Source organism: Colobus angolensis, unplaced genomic scaffold, assembly GCF_000951035.1.
Source record: "Colobus angolensis palliatus isolate OR3802 unplaced genomic scaffold, Cang.pa_1.0 Scaffold78, whole genome shotgun sequence".
Taxonomy (NCBI): Eukaryota; Metazoa; Chordata; class Mammalia; order Primates; family Cercopithecidae; genus Colobus; species Colobus angolensis.
In genome coordinates this window covers 10447866-10473534 of record NW_012121598.1, presented here as the reverse complement: position 1 = coordinate 10473534, position 25669 = coordinate 10447866, and the positions used below count along the sequence as shown (strand labels likewise).

Genomic DNA, 25669 nt, shown 5'->3' with positions numbered 1-25669 from the left:
AAATGCTTAAGCCAATTTTATGAACAAAGGAATATCTGAAGGTGGCTCAAGTTTAAAGAAGGCCATATATTTCTTGAGTGACATAACTTTAGGAGCTACTTGAGAAAAGTGATATGTTTTTCTAAAATCTCCATAATTAAGGTCTAAAGCATGCCTCCTTCTAAATGTAAGTTATTTTAGTCATCAGTGGTGTATCTTGTATTTATAGTAACTACAAAGGGATGATAAATGGGCATGGGAATTGTTGATATTACTCCTTGGTGAGGGCCTATACCCATCATGGAGTCCTATGATCTTGTTTTCATTCCCATCTCTTTATTTTGTAAAATTTTAGGCACCAGAAAAATGAAAAGAATTGTGCAGTGAATATTTGTATACCCTCCATCTATATTCAACGGTCATTAACATTTTGCCCTATTTGCTTTATCCCTTTCTACATCTAATATTTGGTGGAACCATTTGAAAGTAGGTTGCGGCTATCATAAATCACTCCTATGTGTACCAGCATTCATCACTTTAAAAAAAGGAATGTTGTCCTACACATGCACAATATTGTTATGTGAAATGACAATAGTTCCATCATATTTAATATCCAATCCATATTCAGTTTTCCCCAGTTGTCTCAAAAATGTAATGTATATACTTATTTTTAAAATCATGATTAATAAGGGCTCACACATTGCATTTGGTTGTTATGGATATTTAGTCTCTTTATCTAGAATATTTATACACTTTTTTTTTTTGAGACGGAGTCTTGCTCTGTCGCCCAGGCTGGAGTGCAGTGGCGCGATCTCAGCTCACTGCAAGCTCCGCTTCCTGGGTTCACACCATTCTCCTGCCTCAGCCTCCCGAGTTGCTGGAATGACAGGCACCCGCCACCATGCCTGGCTAATTTTTTGTATTTTTAGTAGAGGCGGGGTTTCACCATGTTAGCCAGGATGGTCTCGGTCTCCCAACCTCGTGATTTGCCCGCCTCGGCCTCCCAGTTTACACTGATTTTTAAAAGAATCCCAGCCAGTTGTCATGTAAAATGTCCCGAATTCCAGATTTTTCTGCTTGCTTCTTCATAGTGTTATTGAACTTGTACTGCTATTTCCTTGTCTGTACATCAGAAGTTAGGTTTAGAAGCTTGATTAGATTTAGGTTAAATCTGTCTGGCAAGAATATTTCATACATTGTATACTTCTTATTGCATTGTATAATAAGGCATGCAAGGTCCAGTTATCCTACTATTAGAAACTCAGGTTTGGTCACTTGGTTAAGATGGTGACTACCAGATTGCGCCATTATAAGAGTACCCTTTACCCTTTGCAACTCATAAGCAATCTGTGGAGAGAGACTTTTCACTCAATGGTTTTAGCATCCATTAAGGAACTTTGCCTGTGACAAATTTTACAGTAGGGATAGCAATGTGGTAATTTTCTGAAATTCCATTATTACTTTTACATTTATTACGAAATAAGAGCTTCTTTCTTTCCCTCTTTCTTCTCCTTTGCTTCTCTTTCTTGAGTTTCATTATGAATTCATGGATGTTTGTTTATTCAGAGTATTACAACCATCATAGATATTCTTTCTGATGTTCACATTTGTTTCAAAGGACAGTAGATACTCCTGCAAACTGGGTTATGGGTCCTTTCAACATGACTCTGTTAGTCTTTGAGCACTGTTTTGTTTTTTGACATAACAAGATGTTCTTGGCTTATCTTGCACATTTCCTAAAATCAGGTTTTTTTTTGCAGGGAACCCCGGTATATATATTAGTGGAGAATTAGAAACCAAGATCTAGGGGCTAGATGCCTTGTTCCTTCTGGACTATTATTGCTCTTTGACGATTTTTGGTGGACAAAGTTTTTTTTTAAAGAATAATGAATTCATAGTGTTTGTAATTAAAATTATGGCATTTTTATTTATTTCTTTTATTATCATGTATTGTCTTACATTGAAAATCTTGGTTTCTAATAACATTAATACACACTTATTTTCTTATTTCTACTAGCAATAAATCTACTGATTGCATTTATATGTTATTCAAACTAACTATTTCCTCTGGGTGGATATTTTATCAAACTGAAATATAATTTGCATCATTTATTTCTACTTGTATTTTGTTTAATGGAGTACATTTTTCTTTTTTAATTTTATTTTTTTGAATATGTAAAACATTTACATGTTTCAAAACTAAAAACTGTATAAAAATATACTCGGAAATATTCTCATTTCTATCTCTTCCAAACTTCCCCTCATTTTTGTTAGTTTCTTTTCATAAAAATAAGATATATTTTGTATTTATATTACATATTAATATATATGTGTAAATACAAACATGCAAACATATGCACATATATATTTATATGCTTCTTCTTTATTTCTTATATAAAACATGGCACAGAGTGAGGAGAGGGGTCATGTTCTCCATTTCTACCCAGAACTCAGCTGTACTTGTTTCTTGAGGACTGGAAGGTTTGGAAATATGGAGAATCAGCCAATGTAAATGAATAGTGGTGTTCTTCTGGGGTGGCTTCACAGGAACTGATGTGGAAAAGGGGTGGAGTCAAAGCAGGACGGACCAACATGGCTCAGGGACTGGAGCGCCAAACTTGACTGGTTATGTTGAAGAGGGCTGTTATCTGACTCTCAGACCTGGGGTTTAATCTCTGCAAAGATAGAAACTATGTTTGCCTCTGTATCCCCAGCTCTTAGCACAGTATATCTTTTGAATGAATAACAGAATAAAAGGAGGCATATGCTATGATTTTTGTGGTATAAAAAGAATGTAATTTTATTTTATGATCTATAAGCTATTGAGGGCCAGGACATTCGGGATACAATGGTCTTAGAGAGGGTTCTCTAGGAACTGACTCAAGGGCAAGGTTTGTGTGCAAGTGATTTATTGTACCAGTTCTCCCAGGGGAGACTGGCAGGGGAGTAGGGAGAGAAAGACAGGGAAGGAGTGGGAACCAATTAAGGATATGATTTCATGCGAGGTCCCACAGGGGGAAGCTTCAACTTGATCTCGCTGGGAACCATAGAGGTTAAGTTAATCCTGGTGATGGGATTGTCACTAGCTCTTACTCTTACTCCCAGACAAGAGAGCTGGACCTTCATACCCTACATTTGTCAATAATTGGTCAAGGGCTGCTTCAGGGGAAAGTAAATTTCCAGGTACTTCTGGCTGTATTTGAGTGCAGGTAAGTGTCTAATATTGTCTGCTACAAATTTTAGCTCTAGTTTAAAATGGAGTTATTTTCCTAAGCGACATTTTATAAGAAGAGCCATAAACATTGAATTTAACCAACTATAAATGATAGCTCTATATTTAGTAAAACTTTCTAAAGCATGTTTAAACCACATGTCCAAGTAACCACATAAATGTGTATTTCAGAGGATGCCTATCATTGTGTGCCATACAAAGTTCTTTCTAATTCCTGCTTTATTTCTTCTGCAATAAATCAGCATTCACCTTCATTAAGGACATCATTTTCATAAGACGTTCTCTCTGAGGAGAATTTTATTTTGCAGGGGAATTAGGACAACTTAGTAGGTTTTGAAAAACAGAGATTTCTGTTTGGTTGTCCTATTCTCATTGCTGATTTCCCCGCAGAAAAGAGGCAGCTAAGATTGCACACCGGTTCTTCAGATTGCCTTGGTAACAGCCTTTAAATTTCCTTGAGCTGCCATCCCATTAGCAGTGATAGCTTCACCTTTTTCCTAGACATGACCCAAACAGATCCACCTTCAAACTGCATGAGTCATTGGACTTGCACTGGCTTTTCTTATTCTTTGCTCCCACCACGTACCATCGCTTTCCAGCATCACACGGACACCAAATTCAAGGTGAATTTAGCCCATAGGTCTCTGAATCAAAACTTTCCTCGCAGCCACAAATTCTGTATTTGCCCATAACAGAGGATCACAATCTCTTCCTTAAAGGACTAAAATGTATTAAGTGCTGAAGCAGTTTCCCCCTGCAAACCAACGTAATAGAGCTTACCTCTCCCAGTGAAACTAGTTCTTTGGAATAGTCCTCTTGGGAGGCCATTTATTTATTCCAAGTAATTTAGAAACTCACCCTTTGGACTCGTATAAAATGTCATAGGTAGGGTTTTCTGGAAGCAGATGCTTCCAGCAGAGTTTGGGGTAACAGATGAATTATTAGGGTTCAGCACCTGTGAAGGGAAGGGGAAGCAGGATTGGGCAGAAGGAGAGGTTAAACTGTGATGCCAGTCTGACCAAGCTTCGGCCAACCTGGGGCAGGCAGCTGTGGGCAAGTATTGCTTGTTAGGGTACCTTGCTTTGGACCAAATGGCTGTGCCTGTATAGCCTCCTTGCCCAGTCACTGGAAGTTGGCTGTCCTGGAATGGCATGACCTCGGGTGAGACAGCTCTCTACAGCTGAACTAGACCCTGAAGCAGCTGACAGCTGGAAGCTGTCTTGCTGATCACAGTCTCCATGCTGGACATCAAATCCTTCTATGAAGGGGGATTTGGGTTAGGGGACATATGTTCATGCCTAGCATGTAGAACCAGTTATAAATTCAATGAAAAACTCAACCTTACTACAATACTGTTAGGTGGCATGCTCAGTTTTACAGAATGTTAGAACTGAGAGGCTTATAGAGATTTTCTGGCCTAACCCTCACCTGACCCTCATCTTTTACAGCTGCCTGACTTTTCCCTCAGGACCACTGCACTGAAAGCTAGAAGATGGCATGACGCCTTCCTGTATTCTAGCCTCCTCAGCCCTCCACCATCCTCTCCTCACCTGTAAGGGGCCCAAGTGGCTTCACAGGCTCACAGGTATTTTTCTGATTTAGAATGGTATTAGAATGGTATTAGAAGGGACAACACCTTAAGGGAAACTGAGAAGGAAGGTAAAAATTGGGAGGAAAAGACTTCCCTGGGGTTTTAACCATAATGTGTGAGTATTATCCAGAAAAGCCTAGATCACCACCCAAAAGCTGACTAGTAAATGGAGGACTACAAAGGCTTCATCAAAAGATCTTCTGCCTTTCTACCTGTTGAATCTCTTGAAAAAATTATGTAGAGATTTGATTTGAACTTAAGAAAAAAAGTCTTAAAGGACCTCCTTGACTGGTATTAACGGCCAGATCTATGGCTAGATGATTTCTCTCAATGGAGAAACTGTGTGGTGGTTCCTTCATTCATTCATTGAGAGTTTTATTGAGTGCCTTCTATGTGCTAGGCCCCATGCCAAGCTCAGGGGAGAGAGTGGAGAGCTGTAATAAGGCACAAAGTTGTTCACAGCCAAAGTTGGCTGAAGACTTCAACCAGTGCTCCCAGCTGTTTCCCTCTGATTTTGACATGTCTTTCTAGGCTGTGCTAAACCTATTAATTTACATGAAGGTGTTCTAAAGCTGTGGCAGTTTTATCTTCCTTTTTAAGCATTCCACTTCTGCTCTAACATCAGTGTGAGTGAAGCAGAAGGCTGGCTTTCATTGTCAGTTTTCCTCCCTCTTTTTTTCCCCCTGTTTCTGCTTCTCTCTCCTTCCTTTGCTATTGGGGTTCATAAGCCAGGGTTCTTAGGAATGACTGTAGTGTGGGCCCTCTGGAGAGGGAAGGGGTAGTGAAAGGAAAATGAGAATTGAGGGAAGCCTTGGGGCTCCCATCAGGAAACTGGTGAACTGATGAAGTCCACTAAGTCCATTCATAGTAATAGCTAACATTTGTTTAACACCAACCATGTGCTCACCACATGTATTAACTCTCAGGACAGCTTACTGTTGGAAGGGACAGTTAAGGAGGAGTTTATGCTCCCTCAGGCTGAGGGTGAGCCTGGGGAAGGGAGAGAAATTTAACCAAAGTTTGGTTAATAGATATTTTGCTTCTATTGCTTATAGGGAATAAAACAGTTCAGCTAATCATGTGTAAGACAAAATTTGGATATTTGGAGTGTCCATGTCTGGCTAAGGCACATGGGGAAGCGTGTTTCTCTTTAGAAGAGAACACAAAAGAGTGGGGAGATGTCTTTAATCACCCCTGTTTTCCAGGAGCACAGGTCTCAGGTAAAATTCAACACTCCAGTTTCTACAGTAGTAGAAATGGGAACAACTTTATATAATAATACTATTTACTGTAACTAACAAATCCTCCAATAGTTCAAACACATTTGAAGTTGATTTATCACTTATTTAAAGTCCAGCATGGGTGTCCCTGATTGATTGGTGGTTCTCCTTCAAATATTGATTCAGAAACTCAGGATCCTTGTATTCTGTGGTTCCACCATTTTCAGCATGAGCTTGCTAAGGTCATCTTGTTTATGTGCATCAAATTGGTGAAAGGGGTAGCAGCATGGAGGATCAGGTGTTCATGGGCCAGGCCTGGAAATGGCACCCATCATTTCTATTCACATTTTATTGGCTAGGACACGGTCATTGGACCACACCAAAGTGTGAGGAAAGCTGGGAAATAAGGCCCAGCTGTGTGTTCAGGAAAAAGAAACGAGTTTGGTGAACAGGTGGCCAATTCCTCACACGACCTCAATGTCTGTCATTTACACTGCAAATTTAATGGTTAAATAAATAATAGGTCAATATGCAGCTTTTAAAAAAGAGACAAAGTTTTGTGTACTGATATAGAATAATTTCTAAAATGCTTTAAATATGAAAAATTAGTACAGAAGAGTTTTATAGCAAGTTAGGGTATGTTCTCCCCCACACACAAACCAGATCACACCCTAAGAAAAAGATTCACAAGCACCCTATGCATAGGGTACCTCTGGAAGAATTCACAAGAAACTTGCATCAGTTATTGCCTTTTCACTTATTAAGGATACTTATTTGTTCTTCTGACACATGGACACAGAGAAGGGAACAAAACACACTGGGTCCTGTCAGTGGGGGGTGGGGAAGGGGAGGAGGAGAGCATTAGGACAAGTAGCTAATGCATGCGGGTCTTAAAACCTAGATAATGGGTTGATGGGTGCAGCAAACCACCAAGGCACATGTATACCTATGTAACAAACCTGTACATTCTGCACATGCATCCTGTAACTTAAAGTAAAATAAAATAAAAAGAAAAAAGAAAAAAAGTATTAGTTCTTCTGAAATTGTTCCATTTTCTCCTGAGAATTACTAGGCATAGTTTCCATTATGAGTTTTTCTTTTTATCTTTATGACTCAGCTCTCATAGCTTTGCATTAATTCCTAGGTTTTCTTCTGACACCCTCTTGGTTTTTAGTAGCAAGTGCTTTTAATCAGGTTATGAAGTCTTTTGCTAAACATTCTTTAGTCTTTGTGAGATATCTCTAGTAAGCAGTATTGAAATGATGGGCCTGTCAAGAAACAAAATCTGGGCAGTGAAATCCCATTCTTTGGCATTAAATAGACTCTTACTGGCTAGCCAGCTTAAAATAGTTCCCAAATCACTCCTCACTCAGTTACCTTGTTTGATTTTCATTGTAATACTTACTGCTAAAAAAATGTGTTTCATAATTATCCATCTCCCCCAGCAGAGTGTAAGATACATGTGTAAGTGGACCTGCTCTGTCCATTGTAATGGTGTCATGTGCTTAGGAGAATGCCATGCATCTGATGATAGCTCAGTAAGAGCTGCATGTGTGTATGAATCTCCTTAGCTTGTTGCTTACTTTATATTTATCTTTCTTTCTAAGCTCACACTCATATTGCATTTTAAATTAACCAGTTTGCTTCTCAGGATTTCAAGGCACTTTGTCCATGGCTTTATCATGGTGATGACCTCATTGTACTGCAATTGTTAGTTTACGTGTTTGTCTCTCGAATGTGAGCTTCTCAAGGGTGGCAATCTCACCTAGTCAATCATTGTATCTTTGGTTCTTGGTACACAATAGATAAATGAAAGCCCTAAGGAAATGTTATGGATTTCTTAAAATTATAATAAATAATGACTTTGAAGAATCTCCACACTTCTAATTGTTTGCATGAGAATCTTTATTGCCTGTTGATTTGTTATTTGGTATTAACTAAAGGAGTGTATTAGTCTGTTCTCACACTGCTAATAAAGATATACCTAAGACTGGGTAATTTATAAAGGAAAAAGGTTTAATGGACTCGCAGTTTCACATGGCTGGGGAGGTCTCACAATCCTGGCTGAAGGTGAATAAGGAGCAAAGTCATGTCTTACATGGCTGCAGGCAAGAGGGCGTGTGTAGGGGAACTCCCCTTCATATAACCATTAGATCTCGTGAGACTTATTCACTATCATGAGAAGAGCATGGGAAAGATCTGCCCTCATGATTCAGTTACCTCCCACTGGGTCTCTCCCACAACATGTGGGAATTGTGGGAACTACAATTAAAGATGAGATTTGGGTGGGGACACAGCCAAATATCATTTTGCCCCTGGCCCCTCCCAAATCTCATGCCCTCACATTTCAAAACCAGTCATGCCTTCCCAACAGTCCCCCGAAGTCTTAACTCATTTCAGCATTAACTCAAAACTTGACAGCACAAGTCTCATCTGAGACAAGGCAAGTCCCTTCCACCTATGAGCCTGTAAAACCAAAAGCAACTTAGTTACTTCCTAGATACAATGGGGGTACAGGCATTGTGCAAATACACTCATTCCAAATGAGAGAAATTGGCCAAAACAAAGGGGCCACAGACGCCATGCATCCAATAGGGCAGTCATTAAACCTTAAAGTTCCAAAATGATCTTCTTTGACTCTGTGTCTCAAGTCATGCTGATGCAGGAGGTGGGCTCCCATGGCCTTGGGCAGCTCTAGCCCTGTGATTTTGCAGTGTACAGACATCCTGGCTGCTTTCACAGGCTGGTGTTGAGTGTCTGTGGCTTTTGCAGGCACATGGTTCAAGCCGTTGGTGGATCCAACATTCTGGGGTCTGGAGGACGGTGGCCCTCTTCTCACGGTTCCACTAAGCAGTGCCCCAGTGGAAACTTTGTGTGGGGACTACAACCCTGCATTTCCCTTCTGCACTGCCTTAGCAGAGGTTCTCCACAAGGAGGAGTAAAAAAGGTACTTTTCAAGAATACAGAGATCGTTAAATGCAGATTACGTTAAGGAAACAAACTAGAGACGGAAAAAAAGCTTCAGAGAACCAAGAAAGTGGAATTAAAAGTGAAGAAGCTTGTTGACGGATCTAGATGATGGAATTCTAGTGCATAATTTGAATCTAAGGAGGACACAGACAATAGCTGTTTAGTGGAAAAACTTGGGAATAGTCCACAAAAGTTCCAGTGATGTAAATCCACTGTGAGAGTGTGGTTGAAAGCATAGCAACATGTGAAAACAAGGTGAATTCAATTCTTCAACTGAAGTGTGAGATGGTTATTCAATATTCAAACTCAAGAAGAATGTGTTTTGATAAAAAACCAGAGGGGTACTACTCATAGGGAAAAAAGATGTTTTTGATCTTTAGTCTGATCTCAGCTCTTTGGTCTAGCTGCGGAGGTCAACTAATAAAAATTCCAATATGTGTTTGGAGAAAAATTCTGGATTTCTTTAAGCACTGCTAAGCTGCCCTTGGCAGGGGGGTTGGGGTTGGAGGTTGAGGTTGTTTCCAAAAATTTCATTGATTCAGCAGAATAAAGTATAATTTTAATGATTATTTTCTAGGCTTGCAGCATTCCTGAGAATTGTAAAACATCAGTTAATTTTTTAACTGCAATAACATTTTACTTTTACTGAAGTAGATAAGACAACAGAAGATTAAGTTAATTTTGAAAACCTTTCATAAACTATAAAAACTGTGCTTATGCTAGTAGCTATTATTATAATTATGATTACTTTGTTCTGCTGGTAAACTTGAGGAAGGCAGTAGGGAGTTAGGAGAAACAGACATTCTCTTTCAGTTGAGTTAAACAGACTTGTTTCAACCTCATGTCTGACTAAAGAACATGGTTCGTTCCTGAATTGGTGGAGACTGACCCACTGAAGTGATTCCTGCAGCACCTCTGGAATGTAAGCTGTCATATCATGGATGACAGCCAGGATATTGGGTCTATTTCAAAGTGACTCAGTGGGCCAGAGAACCATTAATATATTTATCACCACAGGTATTAGTTATATGTCACTATTGAGAAACTGCAGAGTGTTATTGTTTATTCTTTTGTTTGTTTAATCAAATGTTGTCTTTTAAAATTTTATTTGTACTCATGTGTTTGTTTTCTTCATAGGTAGACACTTTCGTTTCTGAAAAATCTTGCAAATTTTACATAATTTGTAAACTAGGTAATAAAAATGAAATCTAATTTAAAAAAAGGTGAAAGATATAGAGAGACATTTCACCAAAGAGAATATGCAGTTGGCAGATAAGCATGTGGGAAGATGTTCAACATCATTAGCCACTGGGGAAATACAAATTAAAACTACAATGAGATATTATTACACAGCTATCAGAATAGCTGATATTAAAAATAGTGTCCACAGGGAGGGGAACAACATACACCGGGGCCTGTCGGGAGTGAGGGGTGGGAGAGCATCGGGAAAAATAGCTAATGCTTTGGGGGCTTAAAACCTAGGTGATGGGTTGATAGTTGCAGCAAACCACCATGACACATGTATACCTATGTAACAAACCTGAAGGTTCTGCACGTGTATCCCAGAACTTATATCAAAATGCTAGAGAAGATGTGGAGAAACTGGATCACTTATTGTTGATAAGAATGTAAGATGGTGCAATACACTTAATTTAGAGTCAGGTAAAAATTTGTATATGAATGTTTATGGCAACAATTGATTAAAAATGGTTTTTAAATTTTCATTGGTGGTAAAGTTCACACAGCATAAAAATTATGATCTTAACCGTTTTTAGGTGTGCAGTTCAGTAGTGTCAAGTATAGCCATACTGTTGTGCAACTAATCTTGATGGGATTCATCCTACAAAACTGAAACTCTATCAAACAACAATTCCCTATTTCCCCCTCTTCTCCGATCGCTGGCAAACTCCATTCTTGTTGTTTACATGAATTTGACTACTTTGGATACTTCATATAGTGAAGTATCTGTTATATAGTGAAATCATACAGTATTTGTATTTTTATGACAGGCTTACTTCACTTAGCGCAGTGTTCTCAAGGTTCAGACACACTGTAGGATTTGTCAGTTTCTTTCCTTTTTAAGGATAATCTTCCATTGTATGTACGTAACACATTTTGCTTATCCGTTCATCTGTTGATGCACACTTGGGTTGCTTCCACCTCTTGGCTGTTGTCAACAATGCTGCCATGAACATGCATATACAAGTATCTCTTCCAGTCTCAGAGGTAAAATTGTTAGGTCATATGGTCATTCTATTTTTAATTTTTTGAGGAACTGCCATACTGTTTTCCATAGCGGCTGCACCATTTTACGTTTCCTGCCAACAATGCAAAAGGGTTCCAGTTTCTCCACATCCTTATTATTAAGTAAAAAATACTTATTGTTTTTTGTTCTTTTGTTAGTGACTATCTAATGGGTGTGAGGTGGTATCTCTTTGTGGGTTGACTTGCATTTACCTAATGATTTGTGATGTTGAGCATCTTTTCATGGGCTTGTTGGTCCTTTGTATATCATCTCTGGAGAAATGCCTATTTAAGACCTTTGCTCATTTTAAAATTGGGTTGATTTTATTGTTTCTGAATTGTAAGAGTTCTGTATATATTCTGGATATTAACCTTTTACCAGATATATTATTTACAAATATTTTGTTTTATTTCATAAGTTACCTTTTTGCTCTATTATATTCCTTGATGCACAGAAATCTTAAATTTTGGTGTAGTTCAATTTGTCTGTTTTTACTTTTGTTGTCTGTGGTTTTGGTACCATATTCAAGAAAACTTCGCCAAATCCAATGACATGAGTTTCCCCTTCTGTTTTTTTTCTTTCTAAGAGTTTTATAGTTTTAGCTCTTACATTTAGGTCTTTGATTCATTTGGAGTTAACTTTTTATATGTGGTGTAAGGTAAGAATTCAACTTCACCTTTTTTTTTGCATGTGGCTGTCTAGTATTCCTAACATCATTTGTTGAAGAGGCTTTCTTTTCCCAGTGAATGGTCATTTGGAGATATTCCTGGTTCATTGAGAAGTAATTTTTGCTCGAAACCTAGATATTTTCATAAGATTCTGGATCTTATTTAAACTTTCTGTTATGACTAGCTTCTCAGACACTGCTCCAGCAGGGGAAGGGGAGGTCACTAACTTGTTGCTATCAGGTACAGGTAAAATTTCTAACCCATCTGGCCTCTGTTGACACCAAAGGTACGGGACTCTTTGTAACTGCTGGACGGGAGTGAGAGTTCTAGCTCTCCATGTGGTCTGCACTGACACTTTGGTGAGAGTGATCTCATTACTGGTGGGTGTTGGTGAAAGTCCTGATTCTCTTCCAGGCCTCCTCTGACACTTCCCCACCAGGAAGGGAAGTATGTCTCCTTGCTGCTGAGTGAGTTGGAAGTCTAGGCTCCTCATATGGTTTCCACCAATATTGTGGGGAGGCCTCATTACCGGCTGTCAGGAAAGATAGTCTCAGCTCCCTCACTGGATACCATTCTGTCAGAGATGCTGGGACACCTTATTACAGCCTTGTTAGGTTAGAAGTCTAGGCTGCCTACTTAGCCTGTGCTAGCATGGGTGGGGTAGGACCATAGCTTTTATTTAAAATTTTTTTTTAAATTTTTCCATAAGTTTTTGGGGTACAGGTGGTATTCGGTTACATGAGTAAGTTCTTTAGTGGTGATTTGTGAGATTTTGGTGCAGCCATCACCTGAGCAGTATTCACTGTACCATATTTGTAGTCTTTTATTCCTCATCCCCTCTCACTCTTCCCCCCAAGTCCCCCAAAGTCCATTGTATCATTCTTATGCCTTTGCTTCCTCATAGCTTAGCTCCCACATATCAGTGAGAACATAAGATGTTTGGTTTTCCATTCCTGAGTTAGTTGACTTACTAATCTCATCCAGGTCTCTAATCTCATCCAGGTCACTGCAAATGCTGTTAATTCATTCCTTTTTATGGCTGTGATATCTATATCTGTATTTATATCTATATCTATATGTATATCTATATCTATATAACAGTTTCTTTATCCATTTGTTGATTGATGGGTATTTGGATTGGTTCCACAATTTTGCAATTGTGAATTGTGCTGTTATAAACATGCATGTGCAAGTATCTTTTTTGAATAGTGACTTTTTTTCCTCTGAGTACAGTGCATCCATGCCACATCTACTTTTTTAAATTTTTTTGAGTATGGCCATTCTTGTAGGAGTAAGATGGTATCACATTGTGGTTGTGATTTGAATTTCCCTGATCCATGAGTGATGTTGAGCATTTTTTCATATGTTTTTTGGCCATTTCTATATCTTCTTTTGATAATTGTCTATCCATGTCCTTAGCCCACTTTTTGATGGGATTGTTGGCTTTTTCTTACTGATTTGTTTGAGTTTGTTGTAGATTCTGGATATTAGTCCTTTGTCAGATGTATAGATTGTAAAAATTTTCTCCCACTCTGTGGGTTGTCTGTTTACTCTGCTGACTGTTCCTTTTGCTGGTGGGGGGGGGTGGGGGGAGTGTAAAAGCTCTTTAGTTTAATTAGGTCTCAGCTATTAATCTTTGTTTTTATTGCATTTGCTTTTGGGTTCTTGGTCATGAAATCCTTGCCTAAGCCAATGTCTAGAATGGTTTTTCCAATGTTATCTTCTGGAATTTTTATAGTTTCCGATCTTAGGTTTAAGATCTTAATCCATCTTGAGTTGATTTTTGTATTAGGTGAGAGATTAGGATCCAGTTTCATTCTCCTACATGTGGTTTGCCAATTATCCCAGCACCATTTGTTGAAAAGGTGTCCTTTCCCCATTTGATGTTTTTGTTTGCTTTGTTGATAGATCAGTTGCTGTAGGTATTTGGGTTTATTTCTGGGTTCTCTATTCTGTTCCATTGGTCTATATGCCTATTTTTATACCAGTACCATGCTGTTATGGTGACTATGGCCTTATAGTATAGTTTGAAATTAAGTAGTGTGATGCCTCCAGATTTGTTCTTTTTGCTTTGGTTATGTGGACTCTTTTGGTTCCATATGAATTTTAGAATTTTTTTTCTAATTCTGTGAAGAATGATGGTGATATTTTGGTGGGGATTCATTTAATTTGTAGATTGCTTTTGGCAGTATTGCTCATCCATTAGCATGGAATGTGTTTCCATTTGTTTGTGTTATCTGTCATTTCTTTCAGCAGTGTTTTGTAGTTTTTCTTGTAGATGTCTTTTGACTCTTTTGTTAGGTACATTCCTAAGTCTTTGATTTTTTTTGCAGCTATTATAAAAAGGGTTGAGGTCTTGATTTAATTCTCTGCTTAGTTGTTGTTGGTATGTAGAAGAACTACTGATTTGTGTACATTAATCTTGTATCCGGAAAGTTTGCTGAATTCTTTTATCAGTTCTAGCTTTCTGGAGGAGTCCTTAGGATTTTCAAGGTAAATGATCATATTGTCAGCAAACAGCGACAGGTTGATTTTCTCTTTACCAATTTGAATGCCCTTTATTTGTTTCTCTTGTCTGAATGCTGTGGCTAGGACTTCCAGTACTATGATGAAGAGGAGTGATGAGAGTGTGTATCCTTGTCTTGTCCCAGTCCTTAGAGGGAATGCTTTCAAGTTTTGCCCATTCAATATTATGTTGGCTGTGGGTTTTTCATAGATGGCTTTTATTACATTAAGGTATGTCCCTTGTATGCCGATTTTGTGGAGGATTTTAATCATAAAGGGATGCTGGATTTTGTTGAATGCCTTTTCTGCATCTATTGAGATGATCATATGATTTTTGTTTTTAATTCTGTTTATGTGGTGTATCATATTTATTGACTTGTGTATATTAAACCATCCCTATATCCCTGATATGAAATCCACTTGATCATGGTAGATTATCTTTTTGATATGTTGTTGGATTTGGTTAGCTAGTATTTTGTTAAAGATTTTAGCATCTATGTTAATCAGGGATACTGGTCTGTAGTTTTCTTTTTTGGTTGTGTCCTTTCCTGGTTTTTGTATTAGGGTGATGCTGGCTTCATAGAATTAATTAGGGAGGGCTTCTTCTTTGTCTATCATGTGGAATAGTGTCAAAAGGATTGGGACCAATTCTTCTTTGAATGTCTAGTAGAATTCTGCTGTGAATCCGTCTGGTCCTTAACTTTTGTGTTGTTGTTGGTAATTTTTAAATTAGCATTTCAATCTCATTGCTTGTTATTGGTCTATTCAGGGTATCTGATTCTTCCTGATTTAAGCTAAGAGGGCTGTATTTTTCCAGGAATTTATCCATCTCTTCTGGGTTTTCTAGTTTATGTGCATAAAGGTGTTCATAGTAGCCTTGAATGATCTTTTGTATTTCAGTGGCATCAGTTGTAATATTTAATCTATCTTGAATTGATTTTTGTATTAGGTGAGAGAATAGGATCCAGTTTTCATTCTCCTACATGTGGTTTGCCAGTTATCCCAGCACCATTGTGTCCTGTTTTGTTTCTTACGTTATTGGGATTTTCTCTGTCCTTTTCTTGGTTAATCTTGCTAATGGTCTATCAATTTTATTTATCTTTTCAAAGAACCAGCTGTAGTTTCATTTATCTTTTGTATTTTTTTGTTTGTTTTTTTTCAGTTTCATTTAGTTCTGCTCTGATGTTGGTTATTTCCTTTCTTCTGCTGTGTTTGGGTTTGGTTTCTTTTTGTTTCTCCAGTTCCTTGAGGTGTGACCTTAGATGGGCTATTTATGCCCTTTCAGACTTTTTGATGTAGGCATTTAGGGCTATGAACTTTCGCCTTAGCAACTGCCTTTGCTGTATCCCAGAGCTTTTGATAGGTTGTGTCATTATTGTCATTCAGTCTGAAGAATTTTTAAATTTCCATGTTGATCTCATTTTTTACCCAATGCTCATTCAGGAGCAGGTTATTTATTTTCCATGTATTTACATGGTTTTGAAGGTTCCTTTCGGAGTTGATTTCCAGTTTTATTCTACTGTGATCTGAGAGAGTGCATGATATAATTTCAATTTTCTTAAATTTACTGAGGCTCATTTTTATGGCCTATCATATGGTCTATCTTGCAGAAAGTTCCAGGAGCATAGCTTTTTTTTCTTTTCTCCCTGTGGTGTTTGGTTGGAATAGAGCAATTATCGTCTAAAAGTTTTCTGTGTCACTAAACTGACTCCTGTTCTTTTGGCTACGTTCTTTTTTTTGTGGTTTGTACCCATTGACATTTCTGGGCGGCTAGATTCTTTAACTCCAATTCTGGGATATATATATGATCCAAAACAACCCAGAGAACCCACCACTCTATCATTCTTTGGCTTCCAAGGTCCTTATCTTATCCATCTTCCCTAATTTTCAGTCTGCTTAGACTTCATTTTATATAACATCCTTGGTATTTTGTTGTACTTAGTGCAAGGAATAGGAAAGTGTACATCTACTCCATGTTTTGGGAAGTGAAAGTGGCCACCTTCACTTTCTGATGGTAATAACTTTTTTTTCACTGTATCCACTTAACTCTTAGCATAGTGATCAGAACTATGTTTGTGAAATTATATTTTGTATTATTTCAGATTGTGCTGGGCAACAGGGAATGGATAATGCTGGGTAACTAGGCCCAAATAACACGAACATTTCAAGGGGAGCATTCTGACTCCAAGAGCTAGTTGGCCGCAGCATCTCTAGATCCTGGACACATAACATCTCATTATAGAACAGGCGCCACATGGTTTGAATAAGAGTTTGATGTTTAACAATAAAGGTAGTTATGAACTGGGATATTTGAAATATGCTGTGTGGAAAACTGAGTGAATACAAGCCTTCTTCTTAGATGGCAGGCCCCAAGAGCGTGAGATATTTCAAGGGAAAAATAGCACACCCTCTAATCAGAATGGGAGGGCATGGAGCTAGAATATTGTTCAAAGACAGACCAAAATTACATGGATAAAGCACAGCACTTAGAACATGTAAAATAAAAAAAAATTGCCTGTCTGAGAGCATAATGAAGAAAGCATTCCTATAGCCAGGTACTCTCTAGGTCTAGTGGCATGAAGGTCTCTAATGATTATGGCTATTGCTTTTGGCATATCTCCACTCTACTGATTTCTAGACAAATAATTGGACTCTATTTTGAACCCTAACCTATGTACTGAATGTCGTTTTTGAAACCATCTTTATTGAGGTATTGCACATGTTTAAAGAATACCACTTGACAAGTTTTGACATATATATCCACCCATGAAAGCATCACCATAATTAAGATATTGTATACATCCATTACCCCCAACCATCTCCTTGTATCCCTTTAATTCCTTCCTTTTGTTTTTCCTCTCCACTTCCCCATACCCCCAATAAGCATTGATCTGCTTTCTGTTACCATAGACTAGTTTGCATTTTCCAGAATTTTATAAAAATGACATTACAGAGTATGTATTCTTTTTTTTGGTCTGGTTTCTTGTACTCAGCATGATTATTTTGAGATTTATCCATGTCGTTTTGTATAATAATAATTTATCACTTTTTGTTGCTGAGAATATTCCATTTTATGGATATACCACAATTTTATTATCCATTCATTTGTTGATTTACATTTGAGTTGTCTACAATCTATGGCTTTTGTGAATATAGCTGCTATGAACAGTCTCACACAAGTCTTTGTATGGACAAATGTTTTTATTTCTCTTGAGAAAAAACCTAAAAGTGGAATGAACAACTTATATGGTAGGTATATGTTTAACTTCTAAGGAAACTGTTTTTCTAAGTGGTTGTATCATTTGCTTTCCCATTAGTAGCATATGGGAATTCCAGTTGCTCTGTAATTTAGTCAACACTTGACACAATCAGTATTCTTAATTTTAGACATTCTAATAAATGTATAATGGTATCTTGTAGTCTTAAGTTTGCATTTCCTTAATGACTAATGATGTTGAACATATTTTTATGTGCTTGTCATCCATATATATATATTTATGAAATGTTTGTGCCGATCTTTTGACCATTTAAATAATTAGATATTTTTTCTTTCTTGCTATTGAGTTTTGGGTTTTGAAATACACTATAGATGTGAGTTCCTGATCAGATACAAATAATTTGCAAATACTGTTTTGAAAATGTTTTCTTCTAGTCTTTGGTGTGTCTTTTCATTCTCTTGAAAATATCTTCTGAAGAACAGAAACTCTTAATTTTTATGTATTTCAGTTTGACTTTTTGTCTTTTTTTTGAGACAGGGCTTCACTCCTGTTGCTCAGGCTGGAGCGCAGTGGCGCAATTTCGGCTCACTGTAGCCTCCGCCGCCTGGCTCAAGCAATCCTCCCACCTCAGCCTCCCAAGTAGATGGGATTACAGACATGTGCCACTGTGCCTGGCTAATTTTTCTCTTTTTTGTAGAGACGGAGTTTCGCCATGTTGCCTTCTTGTCTAGAACACCTGGGCTCAATCCATCTGCTGGCCTTGGCCTCCCAAAGAGCTAGGATTACAGGCATGAGACATTGAACCCAGCCTATGATTTTTAAATAAATGTTTCTGTTTGTATCATATCTAAGAATCATTGCCTAACTCAAGGTCAAAAGGTATTTGCCTATGTTTTCTTCTGGAAGTTTTATAGTTTTAGGTTTACATTTTAGGTCCATGACCCATATTGAGTTAATTTTTGAATATGATGAGAGGTGTGGATCAAAGTTTATTATTATTAATTTTTTTGCAAATAGCCATCCAATTGTTATAGCACCATTTCTTGAAATGACCCCCTTTCCCATTGCATTGCCTTTGCGCTCTTGTGAAAAATTAGTCATCCATCTATGTGTGGGTCTGTTTTTCAGACTCTCCATTCTGTTTCACTGGTCTTTTTGTCAATCACAGCACTAATACAACACTGACTTGATAATTGTAGAATTATAGGTAATTCTATAATAAATCTTGAAGGCAAGTAATGGAAACCCTTTAACTTTATTCTTTTTCTACAGTAGAAATTGACAAGCTGATTCTAAAATTTTTATTAGAATGTAATGTACTGAGAATAGGCTTGTTCTGAGAAAGAACAAAATTGGAGGACATCTTAATAATAATATTTTTTTGATCCTTGACCACAGTATTTTTTTCTATGTGTTTTGGTCTTTAATTTTTCTCAGCTAGTTTTATAATTTTAGTGTACAGGTCTTATGTGTGATTTGTCAGATTTGTCGTATTTTATATTTTTTGATGCTATTTTAAATGGCATTGGTTCTTAATATTTCAACTTCCAATTTGTTGGTGATATATAGAAATGTAATGGATTTTTATATATTTACCTTGTACTCTTTAACCTTACAGGACTATTGGTCTGTAGGTTTCTTTCTTTCTTTTTTTTAGTCTAGAATTTGTATGACATTGCGCTGGTATTAGGGTAATATCACTAATCATTAAGGACATGTGGGCTGAAAAACTACCTATTGGGTACTATGCTTACTACCTGGTGCAATATACTCATATAACAAACTTACACATGTACCCACGCTATCAAAAATAACAGTTGAAATTCAGAAGGAAAAAAAATCAACTGGGAAGTTTTTCTTTCTATTCAGTTTACTGGAAGAGTTTTTATAGAGTTGATATCTTTTCTTTATTAAACTTTTGGTAAAATTCACTAATGAAAAGATAAGAGGCTGGATTTTCTTTGTGAAATGTTTTAAACTTCAATTTCTTTGTTACAGGGCTATTCATGTTACATATTTCTTCTTGAGTGAGCTGTGGTAGTTTGTGTCTTTCAAGGAATTTGTCCATTTAATTTTCATGGTCAAATTTGTTGGCATAAATTTTAAAACTCACCTATTATTCTTTTTAATTGTTATAGAATTGGTAGTAGTTACCTTTCATATTTCTGCTCCTAGTAACTTCTATTTTCTCTCTTTGATCACTTTGGCTAGAAGCCTATTGTTTTATCGATTTTCTCAAAGAATCAACCTTGATTTCATTGACTTTTCTCTACTGTGTTTCTGCTTTGTATTTCAGTGATTTCTGCTGTGCCTTTCTTTAAAAAATTTTATTTATAAACTTATAAATAAATTTAGGGTATACCACATGATGTTATGAGACAGTACTGTTACAGATAGTAAAAAAAGGTTACTATGGTGAAGCAAATAAAAATACCCATCATCTCACATAGTTATACTTTTAATTTTTGTGGCAAGAGCAGCTAAAAATCTAATCATTTAGCATGAATCTCAAATAAAGTACACTTTTATTACCTATTAGTTCTTATGTTGTACCTTAGATTTCTATCTTGTTTATCTTATATATCTGCTACTTTATATCCTCTGACCTGCATTTCTTCATTGAGGCCCATTGCACCTCTTTCCCTCTCACCTCTGGCAATCATTACTTTGTTCTCTATCTTTGTATATTTGAAAAAAGAATTTTTGGCTCCATATCTAAGTGACATCATACAACATTTTTCTTTTTGTTTTTGGCTTATTTTACTTAGAATAGCATCCTCCAAGCTCATCTGTGGGGCAATATTTTGTTCTTTTATAGGCATATATATATATATGGATATTATATATATGAATATATGGATATATATGGATATTACATATGGATATCTATATGGAGATATATATGGATGTTATATATATGGATATATAGATGTGTGTATGTATATGTATATATATTCACATACATATATATGAATAAAGAAATTGTGATATATGTCTATTGAGAAACAGGTTGTTTCCATTTCTTAGCTATTGTGAATAATGCTGCTGTAAACATGAGAGTGCAAATATCTTTACAAGGTGATTTCATTTCCTTTGGATATACCCAGAAGTTGGATGGCTGCATATATGGTAGTCCTATTTTTAATTTCCTTAGCAAACCTCCATACTGTTTTCCATCATGGCTGTACCAATCTACATTTCCACCAACAGTGTGTAAGAGTTCCCTTTTCTTCATATATTTGCCAATGTTTGTTATGTTTTGTCTTTTTGGTAATAGCCATCCTAATGGGTGCGAGATGGCATCTCACAGTGATTTTGATTTCCATTTCTCTGATGATTAATGGTATTGTCTGGTCTGATCTTTAGTATTTCATTTTTCTGCCTAATTAGAGTTTAATTTGCTCTTTCCTTTCCGGTTTTTTAAGGTGAAAGCTGAAGTAATTGATTTAGATCTTTCTTCTTTTCTAACGTTGGTATTTAGTGCTATAAAATTCCCAGTAACTATTGCTTTATCTGCCTCCCACACATTTTAATATGTAGTATTTTTATATGTATTTAGTTAAAAATATTTTCTGATTTAGCTTTTAATTTTTGTTTGGCCTATTATGGGTTATTTAGAAGTGTGTTATTTAATTTCCAAATATATATAGATTTCCCAGATATTTTTCTTTTCTGTTTTTTGAGACTAGGTCTTACTTTGTCACTCAGGCTGCAGTAGATTGGCATGATAATGGCTCACTGTAGTCTCCAAATGCTGGGTTCAAGCAATCTTCCCACTGGAGCCTTCTGAGTAGCTGGGACTACAGGTGAATACTACCATGCCTGGTCAATATTTTTTATTTTTATTTTCTGTAGAAAGAGGTCTTGTTCAGTTGCCCAGACAGGTCAGGAATTCCCGGCCTCGAGCCGTTCTCCCCCTCAGCCTCCCAAGGCACTGGTACAGATGTGAGCCGCTGTGCCTGGCCCAGATATTTTTCTGTTTTTGATTTTTTTTTTTTTTTTTTTGAGACGGAGTCTCGCTCTGCTGCCCAGGCTGGAGTGCTGTGGCCGGATCTCAGCTCACTGCAAACTCCGCCTCCCGGGTTCACGCCATTCTCCTGCCTCAGCCTCCAGAGTAGCTGGGACTACAGGCGCCCGCCACCTCGCCCGGCTAATTTTTTGTATTTTTTAGTAGAGACGGGGTTTCACCATGTTAGCCAGGATGGTCTCGATCTCCTGACCTCGTGATCCGCCCATCTCGGCCTCCCAAAGTGCTGGGATTACAGGCTTGAGCCACCGCGCCCGGCCTGTTTTTGATTTTTAATTTGAGTTCACTGTGGTCAGATAACATATATTCTATGACTTAAATGTTTTTAACTTTATTGGGCTTTGTTTTATGGCCCAACTTGTGGTTTATCTTGGTAAATGTTCCTGTGCACTTGAGAAGATGGTGTATTCTGCTGTTGTTGGGTAGAGAGTGTTCTATAAATGCCAATCAGGTCAAGTTTAGTTGATCGTGTTTAAGTCTACCACATCCTTGCTGATTTTCTGTCTGCTTGTTAAATCATCGAGGGTAGGGTATTGAATCTCTGGCTGTAATTATGGATTTGTCCATTTCTTCTTTTAGTTCATTTTTTTTACAGCTCTATTATTAGTTGTATAAACCTTTAGAATATTCATGTTCTCTTAATGAATTGACCATTAATGGTCAATTGGTTATTGACCAATTGGTTAATCGGTCAGTTATCACTGGTCTTAGTGAATTGGTTTTAACGATAATTGGTCAATTATTACTGGTCTTAATGAATTGATCAATTTTCATACAATTTATCATAACTGAATTGACCATTTATCATTATGTAATGGTCCTCTTTATCCTTGTTAATATTCTTTGTACTAAAATAGACTTTGTCTGATATTCAGTATAACTACCACAGTTTTATTTTAAGTAGCGTCAGCATCATGCATCTTTTTATATACTTTTATTTTTTGTATCTTTCTATTTAAAGTGTATTTCTTGCAGATAGCATAAAGTGGGTCTCTCTCTCTCTTTAAAACCTAATTTGACTTCTTTACCAATAACTTGGAAAAGGAAAAAAATCTAACTCGACAATATCTGTTTTAAACTTATGGTATTTAAACCATTTATATTTAAGGTGATTATTGATATAGTTGAGTTTAAATTGATCCTCACACTATTTGATTTCTATTTGTGTCACACATTCTTTGTTCTCTTTTCACTTTTTCTCCCTTCTTCGGGATTAACAGATTTTTTGTAGTTCCAATTTATCTTCCCTTTTCATTTATTATACATTTTTGTTGTGTTATTTTAGTAGTTGCTTTATAATTTGTAATATGTCCTTAATTTTTCAGTTTATAATCAAGTGATACGATACCATTTTACCATATCATATATAGAATAAGAACTTACAAAATACATCCAGTTTCCTACCTAGTTTTTACACAGTGTTATCGTGTATTTTACTTCTACGTATTTTATGAACCCTACAATACATTTCTGTTGTTTTGCTTTACACAGTTATCTTTTAAAGAGATGAAGTAATATAAAAAGGTTTGTATTTATCTCATTCTTACGATTTCTGCTGCTTTTTATTCCCTTGTGTAGATCTAGATTTTCATCTGATATCTTGCTTAAAGGACTCCTTAAGGTTTGTTGTATTGCAGCTATATAATAGAAATTCTTTCAGCTTTTGCTTGTCTGAAAATATTTTTATTTCACCTTCATTTTTGAGAGACAATTTTTTCACTGGGAAAGAATCCTAGGTTTTCTTTTTCAATTATTTAAAAAATGTCGTTCCACTATCTTCTAGGTTACATTTATTGCAATGAGAAATTTGCTGTCAAATTTCTTTGCCCATTGTACTAATTTTTTTTTTCCTGCTAGCTGCTTTGTATTGAAAAATTTGATTATGTTGTACCCGGTGTAGTTTTCTTTGTTGTTTTTGTTTGGAGTTTGTTGAACTTTTTGAATCTGTGGGTTTTTTCAAATTTGGAAACTTGTGGTCACAATTTTTTCAAATATTCTTTCTGTCTCTCCTCTCTCCTTTGCTGATTCTAATTAAACAAATATTTGATCAAAAGTGTCCCATAGTTCATTGATGTTTTGTTAATTTTTTCAGTTTGTTTTCTTTCTCTCTCTTGCTCATTCATTCTTGTTCTGATTCTCTGTTTTTCATTTTAGACAGTTCTTATTGCTGTCCTTTTAAGTTCACTCCTTTTTTCTGAATGAAAAAATTAATCTGCTGTCAATCCTACTCAGTTTATTTTTCATTTCACACTTTATAGTTTTTATCTCTAGAAGTTCATTTTGGGTCTCTTTTATATCTTTAACATCTCTGTTTAATATACTCAGTCTTTTCCCCAGCTTCTTAAATGTATAAAATGCAGTTATAACAAATGTTTTATTTTGCTTGTCTAATAATTCTATCACCTGTATCATTTTTGTTTTTATTGAGTCTTCTCATTATGGGATGTATTTTCCTGCTTCTTTGCATGAGTGGTAATTTTTGATTGGATGCTAGACATTTTGAATTTTACCTTGCTATGTGCTGGATATTTTGGTATTCCTATAAATATTCTTGCATTTTGTTCTGAGATGTGGTTCAGTTATTTGAAAATAGTTTGATCTTCTTGAGACTTTTTTTAACTTTATTTTTAAAAGTTTTATTTTTAATTGAGAAATAATAATTGTGTGTATTTATGGAGTATAATGTGATGTTCTGATACATGTATTCTTGAGACTTTAAAACGGTTTTGTTAGGTGAGACCAGACCTGCATTTGGCCCAGGTTTAATTTTTCCCCCACTGAAATGAGACTTTTTTTGTACTCTAAATGATACCTTGTAGTTTATGAAATGTTCTCACTCTGGCTTTTGGGAGCAGACACAATTTCCATTCCATTGTGAACTCCAAGCCCCGTTCCCACTACTTATTTTCTAGGTTGATTTTTGCTCAATAGTTTTCTCACATGTATGTGTTGATCAGTACTCAGGTGAAGTATTGAAGGAAATTCCCTGCATATTTCTGGTTTCCTTTTTCTGTGCAGCTGTCTCTTCTCTGGTACTGTGTCTTATGAACTCTACTTTCTCTGAATACCCCAGATTTTCCAGGTTTGTCGCTTCAATTTAGGGAGAAATGTGGGCTCAGAGTGAGTCCCTCCCTCCCTGTGCCATGGATTGGAAATGTTCTCCAAGTAGTAAGTTGTTTTCTGTCTCTTTGGAATTTACAGTGTTTTGCTTTCTGATATGCAATGCCTTGAGAGTTGCTTCATATACTTTGTCCAGTTTTTTAGCTGTCCAGGGTAGAGAGTAAATCCAGTTCTTGTTATGCCATCTTGGCTGGAAGCACTTCTTCTGTTTCATTTGATGCAAAAATTTTATGAATATCACTTGGTAAAAGCCTATCCCGTTTAACAAGTTACTTTACACTGTTTATTGATAAGCATTTAATACTTAAGTTATGCACATGGCTCCATTCACATTCAGTGTTTTGTAGATTTTCCTGACAGTTCTGTGAGACTGGCTGGGGTAAGTAGGAGTGATTCTTTGATAGATGGGGAAACTGAGGCAAAGGGAGGCTAGGTGACTTGCTCAAAAATTTACAGTTACTTTAATAATGGAGGCTAGGACCTAGGAATCCAGAATCAGGTTGTTGTGATCTTTGTGCTGTAACAGACTGCTGTATTGATGTTTCAAAAATGAAGTCATGCTCTGGGTCATTTAGGGATTTTAAAAAACTTTATTTTTTACTTCGTTAGAATATAAAACTTCTGTGGGTGAAGTTGAATCATCAAATGGGGTCAATTCCATTCTATGGGGAGGGGGGATTTATTCCATTCTCTCTCTTCATCTCTCTTTCTCTCTATATATATGAATATGAAAACTAGCCAGGCGTGGTGGCGGATGCCTGTAGTCCCAGCTACTCGGGAGGCTGAGGCAGAGAATGGCGGGTAAACCCAGGAGGTGGAGCTTGCACTGAGCCGAAATCGTGCCATTGCACTCCAGCCTGGGTGAAAGAGCGAGATTCCATCTCAAAAAAAAAA

General features: G+C 36.7%; 1 long non-coding RNA gene across 1 annotated transcript in view; it reads right to left on the bottom strand.

The window, feature by feature from the left end:
• Positions 1–2340: 2340 nt before the first annotated feature.
• Positions 2341–25669, bottom strand: part of LOC105502239 — a 28356-nt gene continuing 5027 nt past the window's right edge. The window contains exon 2 of the long non-coding RNA XR_001000307.1: positions 2341–2654. This is a non-coding gene — a long non-coding RNA (uncharacterized LOC105502239). The remainder of the gene's footprint in view (positions 2655–25669) is intronic.